At 42.5% G+C, this 12089-nt stretch overlaps 1 protein-coding gene across 5 annotated transcripts in view; it reads right to left on the bottom strand.

The window, feature by feature from the left end:
* The window catches only part of pak5 (p21 protein (Cdc42/Rac)-activated kinase 5), a 69815-nt gene that overhangs the window by 30917 nt on the left and 26809 nt on the right, over positions 1–12089 (bottom strand). The gene's annotated exons all lie outside the window — the stretch shown is intronic.

Below are 12089 nucleotides of genomic sequence, written 5' to 3'. Positions count from 1 at the left end.
TTTCCTTGGCATTCAATTCACTGTGAGCTTCTGCCATGAATGTGTGGTTTGCTCTCTTTCTTCTTTTTTTTTGTGTTGTTCAGCACTTTGGTCAGCTGTGTTTGCTGTTTTTAAAAGATCTCTATAAATAAAACAAATATGAAGCTTATACTCTGGTCGCACCAGTAGGCTGTCGCCGGCCACCGTTATTGTGGCGTTTACACACGTGCTTCAGACACCGGTCACGTTCCCCAAACCATTCTAGGACGCAGTGCGAGTTCCCATTCAAAAGGGAACAGAGATTAAAAAAGACAAGCAGGTCTGAACGAGAGCAAATTATGACTTGATGAACTTTCTAAATTGTAACATTGAAACAAGCATTTTCTGTGAAGCTGCTTTCAAACAATATGTTGTGAAAAACGCTAATTGAATCGAATACAAATCTTGAATGCTGAATTGACAAAGCCTTTTATGGGCCTTACAGAGAGAGAGAAATCGCTCAAAGTGAATAAAAACATCATGACCGACACTAACATACAGAAACAAACAGATAAACAATTAAAATGCTTTTAAAAAAAGGACAGAAATCTATATTTGTAATTACAGAAACTGCACAGTAGTGTCTGATGTTGAGTATGTGTGCTTCTGGAGGTTAATTATGTGTCGTATCTCCGTCAGACTCACAATCAAATGGGCTGCTGGGACTCGTGCGAATGAGACGCCTGCGTTCGTTCTGGTAGCATTAGCGGTGTGTGATGACAGCAGCTATATTTCAGTAGCTCTGTCGCGTGGCGATAAGCTGTAACAGATCCGGCGACGGCACGAGCGTCTCGAGGTAAAGGTGCGGCATGAGTGAAGCGGCTCATCCACAGATAAGCTGAGAGTTAACCTTGAGCTTAATGAAGAGTGTGTGTGTGTGTGTGTGTGTGTGTGTGTGTGAGTGTGTGTGTGTTAACGTAATTAATGACACTGCTGCTCCAGTGCTGATTCCTGGGGAAAGGACAGTCGGCCAATGACGACACAGAAACTCCGACCCGCGTCCAATCACACGCATGCATTATATCTGCATTGACGTCACGACAACACACACTTCCCGTTCCAGTGTTTCACGAGCACACACTGCAAAACAAACTACAGTAGGAACATGTTCATTTCAGCATATTAATATACTATAGTTACATATTACAATGATATAAACAATCACGCAGTTGAGATTTGATATATACTAGTATATATATATCGCTTTATGTGAGTGTCTGTATTTACACTGTAAAAAATCTTAAACTAAACTTAATTTACTGTGTTCATCCAATTAAATCTGTCCAATGTATTTGAATTGACAAATTTAAAACAGCCGTCTCAATTTATGGGAGCAAGTAAAACGCAAAAATAAATAAATAAATAAATAAAATATACATATATATATATATATATATATATATATATATATATATATATATATATATACTTTTTTTTACAGTGTATGTGGACAAAGATGGAAATGCTTATATATCCAACTTTATAAATGAGCCAATAAGGCAATGAGCCATCACACAGGTGATGAAGCAAAAATTATCTCATATACAATACAATACTGTATACAAGTCATTTACTGTAACACACTGCCAATCAAAGTGCACAGAACTGAACAGAAATGTCCATTTAAGGGTGTTTAGTTTCTCAGGATGATCAGTCTATTTTTGGACAGAATATTTCTGGTTTTGACTGCAGCTGTGAGAATAATTGTTCAGCAAGAATGAGAGAAATATTGCATTCAGTGCAGATGATGATCAGAGCTCCTGTGCTGCCCTCTGCTGCTCAACTCTACACACTACACACTCTACACACACTACACTCTACACACTCTACACACACTACACACACTACACACTCTACACACACTACACACTCTACACACGATACACACGATACACACTCTACACACACTACACACACTACACTCTACACACTCTACACACACACACACACACACTCATTTACACACTCTCACACACACACACACACACACACACACACACTCATTCACACACACACTCATTTACACACTCACTCACTCACACACACACACACACACACTACACTCTACACACACACTACACTCTACACACGATACACACTCTACACTCTACACACACACTACACTCTACACACACACTACACTCTACACACTCTACACACACTACACACTCTACACACACACTACACTCTACACACACACACTACACTCTACACACTCTACACACTCTACACACACACTCATTTACACACTCTCACACACACACACACACACACACACACACACACACACACACACACACTCATTCACACACACACACACACACACACACACACACACACACACTACACACACATTACACACTACACACTCTACACACACACACACTACACACACATTACACACTACACACTCTACAAACACACACACACACACACACACACACACTCATTTACACACTCTCACACACACACACACACACACACACTCATTCACACACACACTGTGTAACACTGTAACAGTGACTAGTGTTGAGGAGGAGGAAGTGTTCTGGGAGTTTTGGGATGTTCACTGCTGTGCCGAACCGAAAGATCAGGAGAACTGGATGAAAGTGAGTTAAGTGTTTGAGAAATGAGAAACTAAATGCGGGACAGTCCAGAAGCTGATAGTTTGTCCCGCTAGACGTCAGCCGTGTCCCGCATTTACATTATGTCTTTTTATTCTTCCCTGAAATTACAATACCACAATAAGAAATATGATCATAAAAAATGCGATAAACAGTACAAGTTCAAGATGCCCCGAATCCTGTAAAACGCATTGAATCTTTGCATAGTCTATTAAAGGAAAATAAACTAGTCTCTTCTTAAGGCAATTTATTTTAGTATAAAATGTGATGTTTCCCTGCTAGCCTGTTCCTCAGACTGATCCCTGAATCCCTCAGACCTCCTCTAGCCTGTTCCTCAGACTGATCCCTGAATCCCTCAGACCTCCTCTAGCCTGTTCCTCAGACTGATCCCTGAATCCCTCAGACCTCCTCTAGCCTGTTCCTCAGACTGATCCCTGAATCCCTCAGACCTCCTCAGACTGTTCCTCAGACTGATCCCTGAATCCCTCAGACCTCCTCAGACTGTTCCTCAGACTGATCCCTGAATCCCTCAGACCTCCTCTAGCCTGTTCCTCAGACTGATCCCTGAATCCCTCAGACCTCCTCAGACTGTTCCTCAGACTGATCCCTGAATCCCTCAGACCTCCTCAGACTGTTCCTCAGACTGATCCCTGAATCCCTCAGACCTCCTCTAGCCTGTTCCTCAGACTGATCCCTGAATCCCTCAGACCTCCTCAGACTGTTCCTCAGACTGATCCCTGAATCCCTCAGACCTCCTCAGACTGTTCCTCAGACTGATCCCTGAATCCCTCAGACCTCCTCTAGCCTGTTCCTCAGACTGATCCCTGAATCCCTCAGACCTCCTCAGACTGTTCCTCAGACTGATCCCTGAATCCCTCAGACCTCCTCTAGCCTGTTCCTCAGACTGATCCCTGAATCCCTCAGACCTCCTCTAGCCTGTTCCTCAGACTGATCCCTGAATCCCTCAGACCTCCTCAGACTGTTCCTCAGACTGATCCCTGAATCCCTCAGACCTCCTCAGACTGTTCCTCAGACTGATCCCTGAATCCCTCAGACCTCCTCTAGCCTGTTCCTCAGACTGATCCCTGAATCCCTCAGACCTCCTCAGACTGTTCCTCAGACTGTTCCTCAGACTGATCCCTGAATCCCTCAGACCTCCTCTAGCCTGTTCCTCAGACTGATCCCTGAATCCCTCAGACCTCCTCTAGCCTGTTCCTCAGACTGATCCCTGAATCCCTCAGACCTCCTCTAGCCTGTTCCTCAGACTGATCCCTGAATCCCTCAGACCTCCTCAGACTGATCCCTGAATCCCTCAGACCTCCTCTAGCCTGTTCCTCAGACTGATCCCTGAATCCCTCAGACCTCCTCAGACTGTTCCTCAGACTGATCCCTGAATCCCTCAGACCTCCTCTAGCCTGTTCCTCAGACTGATCCCTGATTCCCTCAGACCTCCTCTAGCCTGTTCCTCAGACTGATCCCTGAATCCCTCAGACCTCCTCAGACTGTTCCTCAGACTGATCCCTGAATCCCTCAGACCTCCTCAGACTGAGGAGGTCGTAGTGATCCAACGTCGGATACTCTTATAGGTTACTCCTGTGGATCACGGCTGAACGCGTCTTCTCCACACTCACTTACAAACAAACATTTTTTCGCCTATCGTGCGTCTACTCTACACCGGTACCACTAAAAAGACGGATTATATCCAAGACTTCAGTCATAAATTAGTATTAATATTGATAGCATCACTGATAGCGTCGTTGCTAACTTAACTTACTGTCCATCTGTTAAAATGGCGAATATATCAGATGTAAGTAGTCTACCTTTTGGTGCAGGTGAGGACACATTTGAGCTACACGCGTTGCAGTCTGAGCTGGAAGCTGTTGAGAAACAGATCCACGACCTTTTAGTGAGAAAAGCCGAGCTGATAGACCGGCGGTTAGCTCTTGAAACATCACGCGCCGATGCACACAAATCAGTGATCAACGTTACTAACCCGCTGACTCCGACCTCGTCTACTCCCTGCGTTTCTCAACATCGGTCACGAGCGTCGAGGCCGCGATCAGCTATGGTCTCGTTTACGCCGGCTCCAACATGCCACCACGAAGCCTGGATATTTCCGCAGCGGAAGACGCGAGTCAGGTCTAGACCAAGAAGACTCTCTCCGACCCTCCCGGTTTTCGAGATATCCACACAAAACCGCTTCTCCCCTCTTCGCGAAACAGAACGCGATGCTGTGATCATCGGTGATTCCATCGTTCGACACGTACAAGCTACGTTAAATAAAAGTAAGGTGCATAGTCACTGCTTTCCTGGTGCTCGTGTTTCTGAAATCGCTGCTCACGTTCCCGAGATTCTGAACGAGCGCGTCGGAACTGTGGTCCTGCACGCGGGAGGGGCCGACATCAGGCTGCGACAGACAGAGGTTCTGAAGAAAGACTTCAGGAATCTGATCGATACGGTACGCAGCACATCGCCTGATATAACGATCATTGTGTCAGGACCGCTTCCCACGTACCGACTAGGTCATGAAAAGTTTAGTAGATTATTCGCGCTAAATGAATGGTTAATGTCATGGTGCAATGAGCAGAAACTGCTCTTTGTAAATAATTGGAATCTGTTTTGGGAGCGTCCTAGGCTTTACCGTGCTGATGGCTTACACCCAAGCAGATTCGGATCGGATCTTCTGTCAGATAACATCTCCAAAATGTTAAATACCTTTTGACTAGTAACCAAAAGTTCAAATCATAGTCTCTGCTGCACCAAATTAACTGATATAAATAGTGTAGAACATTGCATAGAAACTGTGTCTATTCCTCGTTTAGTGAGATCAAATAATAAATCTACTGCAGGATCTAGAAAAAATCTAATTGTTATTAAACCAGAAAATGTTGCTATTAGTAACCAAAAACAATTTCTAAAGCTAGGTCTTCTAAACATTAGATCACTCACACCTAAGGCAGTTATTGTAAATGAAATAGTCACGGATAATAGCTTCGATGTGCTTTGCCTTACTGAAACTTGGCTTAAACCTAATGATTATTTCGGTCTAAATGAGTCTACTCCATCTGGATACTCCTATAAGCACGAACCCCGTCTGATTGGTCGTGGCGGCGGTGTTGCAGCGGTCTATAGAGATATTCTCAATGTTACTCAGAAAACGGGTTATAAGTTTATTTCGTTTGAAATACTTGTACTAAATGTTACGCTCTTAGATGTTAGAAAAAAATCCATATTATCTCTAGCCTTGGCTACCGTATATAGACCGCCTGGGCCTTACGCTGATTTCCTAAAAGAGTTTGCAGATTTTCTCTCAGATCTATTGGTCAATGTAGATAAAGCATTAATTGTTGGAGATTTTAACATACACGTAGATAATCCAAATGATGCGTTAGGGACTGCGTTTATAGATTTATTAAATTCATTTGGGGTCAAACAAAACGTCACCGGACCAACTCATCGTCTTAATCACACACTCGATTTAATTATATCATATGGAACCGATCCAACCGATATAGATATCATTCCACAAAGTGATGATGTCACTGACCATTACTTGGTAACTTGCATATTACGTACTGCTGTAATATGTCATGCGGCGCCGCGTTTTCGACCAGGCAGATCAATCCTTCCATCCACCATAGATAATTTCTCGAGTTGCTTGTCTGATCTGTCTCAGCTGCTGCCTGAACCCAAACAAACAGATGAACTAGAAGAACTAACTAGCACTATGAGCACCATTCTCTCTAGAACATTGGATGTTGTTGCACCCGTTAGATTAAAAAAGGTCACAGAGAAAATTAAAGCACCATGGTACAATAATACTACGCATGTTCTAAAGAGAGAAACCCGTAATTTAGAGCGTAAATGGAAACAAACTAATTTAGAGGTCTTTAGAATCGCGTGGAAAGACAGTATGTCACGTTATAAAAAGGCCCTAAAAGCGGCCATGGCTGAGCACCTCCGCAAACTAATAGAAAACAACCAAAACAATCCTAGGTTTTTATTTAACACCGTGGCTAGACTAACAAATAAACAGACGTCACCCGAACAAAATATCCCGTTACAGTTTAGTAGTAATGATTTCATGAACTTCTTCACTGAGAAAATAGAAAACATCAGAACCACAATTGTAAACGTTCAATCCTCAATCGCACCTTATAATTCAGCCTCAATTTTCCCCCCGCAAGAACAATTACAGTGCTTTACAACTATAGAACAAAAAGAGTTAAATAAACTTATCACTTCATCTAAAACAACAGCATGTTTATTAGATCCTATACCAACTAAACTACTGAAGGAAGTGTTACCTGTAGTGGAAGAGCCTCTCCTCAATATTATTAACTCGTCTTTATCTTTAGGTCATGTTCCAAGAACATTTAAACTGGCAGTGATAAAACCTCTCATTAAGAAACCACAATTAGACCCGCATAATCTAGCAAATTATAGACCCATTTCAAATCTACCTTTTATGTCTAAAATACTAGAAAAAGTTGTGTCCACTCAACTGGGCTCTTTCTTGCAAGAAAATGACATCTATGAAAAGTTTCAGTCAGGATTCAGGCCGCATCATAGCACTGAAACTGCGCTCGTTAAAATCACAAATGATTTACTCTTAGCTTCTGACCAAGGCTGTATCTCAATACTAGTTTTACTGGATCTAAGTGCTGCGTTCGATACTATAGATCACACAATACTCTTAGATCGACTACAAAATTATACTGGTGTTCAAGGACAAGCATTAAGCTGGTTTAGATCATATTTATCTGACCGCTACCATTTTGTCTATTTAAATGGAGAAAAATCGATCATAACTCCAGTAAACTATGGAGTGCCGCAGGGATCTGTGTTAGGCCCTCTGTTATTCTCAATATATATGCTGCCACTTGGAAATATTATAAGGAAACATGGAATTAGTTTCCATTGTTATGCTGATGACACTCAAATATATATTTCATCACGGCCGGATGAAAACGCTAAATTATCCAAATTGACAGAGTGTGTTAAAGATATAAAAGATTGGATGACGCGTAATTTTCTATTATTAAATCCAGACAAGACAGAGGTAATACTTATCGGTTCAAAAAACCGCCCACAGAACCTCTCACAATACAACTTTGACATCGTAGGATGTCCTGTTACTTTATCCTCTACAGTAAAAGACCTGGGTGTTATATTAGACTGCAACCTGTCTTTTGAAAATCATATTTCGTATGTTACAAAAACAGCCTTTTTCCACCTTAGAAACATTGCTAAGCTACGTAATATGCTATCAGTTTCTGATGCAGAAATGTTAGTTCATGCATTCATGACCTCAAGACTAGATTACTGTAATGCTTTGTTGGCCGGTTGTCCTGCATCCTCAATAAACAAGCTACAGTTAGTCCAAAATGCAGCCGCTAGAGTTCTTACTAGATCAAGAAAATATGATCATATAACACCAATTTTATCATCACTACATTGGCTACCTATAAAGTTCCGTATTAATTACAAGGTATTGCTACTGACTTATAAAGCCCTAAACGGCTTAGCTCCAGTCTATTTAGCGGATCTTCTATCACCCTATAATCCATCGCGCTCTTTAAGATCAATAAATTCAAGGCTTTTGGTCATACCTAGGATATCCAGATCAACCAAAGGAGGGAGAGCATTTTCACATTTGGCTCCAAAACTCTGGAATAGCCTTCCTGATACTGTTCGTTGCTCGGACTCACTCTCCCAGTTTAAAACTAGATTAAAGACGCATCTTTTCAGCCAGGCATTCATATAATATTGTTAATCTCACAGTTTCAAACTACAATCCGGCCTCTAGTTCATAAATGCCAGAGGAGAACTGGCCCCCGACTGAGCCTGGGTTCTCTCAAGGTTTTTTTTTTCTCCATTAGGTCACCTGATGGAGTTTTAGGACACCATTAGGACGCTTGATGGAGTTTTTTTCGGTTCCTTGCCACTGTTGCCTTTGGCTTGCTCAGTTGGGGATATTTTGGGGATATTTAATTTTATTCTATCAATCAATAAATTCCACTAGAAACAAACTTTGTTGTATTATTTTATTTTAATACTGTGAAGCTGCTTTGATACAATCTGTATTGTGAAAAGCGCTATACAAATATACTTGATTTGATTTGATTTGACTGTTCCTCAGACTGATCCCTGAATCCCTCAGACCTCCTCTAGCCTGTTCCTCAGACTGATCCCTGATTCCCTCAGACCTCCTCTAGCCTGTTCCTCAGACTGATCCCTGAATCCCTCAGACCTCCTCAGACTGTTCCTCAGACTGATCCCTGAATCCCTCAGACCTCCTCTAGCCTGTTCCTCAGACTGATCCCTGAATCTCTCAGACCTCCTCTAGCCTGTTCCTCAGACTGATCCCTGAATCCCTCAGACCTCCTCAGACTGTTCCTCAGACTGATCCCTGAATCCCTCAGACCTCCTCTAGCCTGTTCCTCAGACTGATCCCTGATTCCCTCAGACCTCCTCTAGCCTGTTCCTCAGACTGATCCCTGAATCCCTCAGACCTCCTCAGACTGTTCCTCAGACTGATCCCTGAATCCCTCAGACCTCCTCTAGCCTGTTCCTCAGACTGATCCCTGAATCCCTCAGACCTCCTCTAGCCTGTTCCTCAGACTGATCCCTGAATCCCTCAGACCTCCTCAGACTGTTCCTCAGACTGTTCCTCAGACTGATCCCTGAATCCCTCAGACCTCCTCAGACTGTTCCTCAGACTGATCCCTGAATCCCTCAGACCTCCTCTAGCCTGTTCCTCAGACTGATCCCTGAATCCCTCAGACCTCCTCTAGCCTGTTCCTCAGACTGATCCCTGAATCCCTCAGACCTCCTCAGACTGTTCCTCAGACTGATCCCTGAATCCCTCAGACCTCCTCTAGCCTGTTCCTCAGACTGATCCCTGATTCCCTCAGACCTCCTCTAGCCTGTTCCTCAGACTGATCCCTGAATCCCTCAGACCTCCTCTAGCCTGTTCCTCAGACTGATCCCTGATTCCCTCAGACCTCCTCTAGCCTGTTCCTCAGACCTGTGCGGATTCTCGGAGCCGGTCACGGTTAGCCCCGCGTACTGGCGGTGTAGAACATGTCATCATCCAGCATATGAGCGTAAGGGCAAACAGGCGTTCAAACGAATGTAAATTAATATTTACATATAGTATAATAGTAGCACATTGATCTCTCTCACACGTGTCCCTCATTGTCCCGTTAAATCACATGTACGTACAGCAACAGAGCAATCACCAGCTCACCCAGTCCTAGAGATCGAAAAAAAAATAAAAAAAATACTGAAAAATACAACAAAAAAAAATGTCAGTTTCTCAGTGACGGATCTCAGATGATGATGCGGAACATTAATGACCCACACACTGTTCATACTGAGTGTGTGTGAGAGTGTGTGTGTGTGTGTGTTTCTGACAGAAGAGTGGCTCTACTGTTCTGAACTCAGTTGTGTTTCGTCCTCCATGTGTCATTACAGATGTTGATGAAACTGGAAGACTTCTGCAACATCAAACCGTTTTGATAGTTCCATTTTTAAGATTCAGAATATTTTGCAATATTTTTACTGTAGAATTGTAGCAAAACACTGTTATCTTTAGTTTGTATTATATTATGAATGTTTTTTTTGTTTTTGTTTTTTTTGGTTGCTTGTCACTGTCGCCTTTGGCTTTTGTCTCGCTCAGTCGGGGACATTTAATATTGAACAATATTATTGATCTCCTGCACTGACACCATTATATGAGAACTGAACTGAGCTGGACGATGACATCACGGTTTTCTCCAGAGCCGCTATATATATATATATATATATATATAAATGAACTAAATTAATAACTTTTAAATTAATAACCATCACTGAACTTACTTAAGCTGGACTGTGACGCTATTTTCTTCTGGAAACAAACTTTGTTGCATTATTTTCCTGTTATCTCTGTAAAGCTGCTCTGAAACACTCTGTGTTGTTAAAAGCGCTGTATAAATAAACGTGACTTGAATGAAATTGTGAAGTGTGTCCACAGATTCACACTGTACTCTGATGCCTTGGAAACTGCAATATGCACTGTGTTAAAGATGAACTCACCGCTGTACCCACAATAACCACAAGAGGGCGTCGGTCTCTCCTCACGTCACTGAGGATCAGCACTCCACACACACACACACACACACTCACACACACACTGCCTAAAGTAATCCAGTGCAACACACGCTAAGATCCGACACAAGGCTTCTGATCATATACTAACACATTCTGTTAACATCTACTGATGATCTTCAGCTTTGAAACACATGCACTGACACACACACACACACACACACACACACACACACTCACACACACACACACACTCACACACACACACACACACACTCACTCACTCACTCACTCACTCTCTCACACACACACACACACACACACACACACACTCACACACTCACTCACTCACTCACTCACTCACTCTCACACACACACACATATCACACACACATCAAACACACTCACACACACACACTCACTAACTCTCACACACAAACATTACTCTCACACACACACACACACACACACACACACACTCACACACACACACACACTCTCACTCTCACACACACACACACACACACTCAGGAGGGGTCGCTGTGTTCAGTGCTGGTGGATGCTTTGTGTTTCGAATGCCACATTATTAAAGGAAGCCTTAAATCAGACGTGTAAACATGCTTTCTGGTTACAAAAATGTTATTTAACAATTTAAACAGAATCCAGAAAATTTTTAAATGAAAAAGAAAAACATAATACAGAAAACTTAAAACTTAAAACAGGAAAAGAAACGGAAATACAGACAAATTTAATTTGAAAAAAATGGAATTTGGGGGAAAATGATTGGAGTTATGGTTGTATTAGGTTAGTTTTTTAAAATCTTTTTCCTGAAACTGAAGCGCATTTGTGCGTCTTCACACTGAATCTGAAGCAGGCGAGAGCAGAAGTGGACAGGTGCCTTAAACATTCGTCCAGTCTGATCAAAAACACTGTTGATAATATCAACATTCCAGAAGATGACGTCCTCAGGGAAGACACGGAGACTGTACTCTCAATATGAACTGTTTCTCCTCACTGTGTGAATAATCCTGAGCAGATTCCTGATATTCACTGTTAGAGAAATACTTCCTCAAACTACAACACACGCGTCTGATGAGAAGAAGAGCTGCAATCACCCGATGTGTGTTTAAAGCTGAGACAAAACGTGTTTGTGTCTTGATGAAGGAACCAAGTGAAATAAAGCACGATGCAGTGTGTGTACCTGTGTGTGTGTGTGTGTGTACCTGTGTGTGTGTGTGTACCTGTGTGTGTGAGTGTGTGAGTGTGTGTGTGTGTGTGTGTGTGTGTGTATACCTGTGTGTGTTTGTGTTTGTGTGTGTCTGTGTGTGTACCTGTGTGTGTGTGTACCTGTGT

The sequence above is a fragment of the Abramis brama genome (genome assembly GCF_963993115.1).
Source record: "Abramis brama genome assembly, chromosome: 18".
Taxonomy (NCBI): Eukaryota; Metazoa; Chordata; class Actinopteri; order Cypriniformes; family Leuciscidae; genus Abramis; species Abramis brama.
The sequence above is the reverse complement of the archived record's forward strand: the minus strand, read 5'-3'. Positions and strand labels throughout refer to the sequence as shown.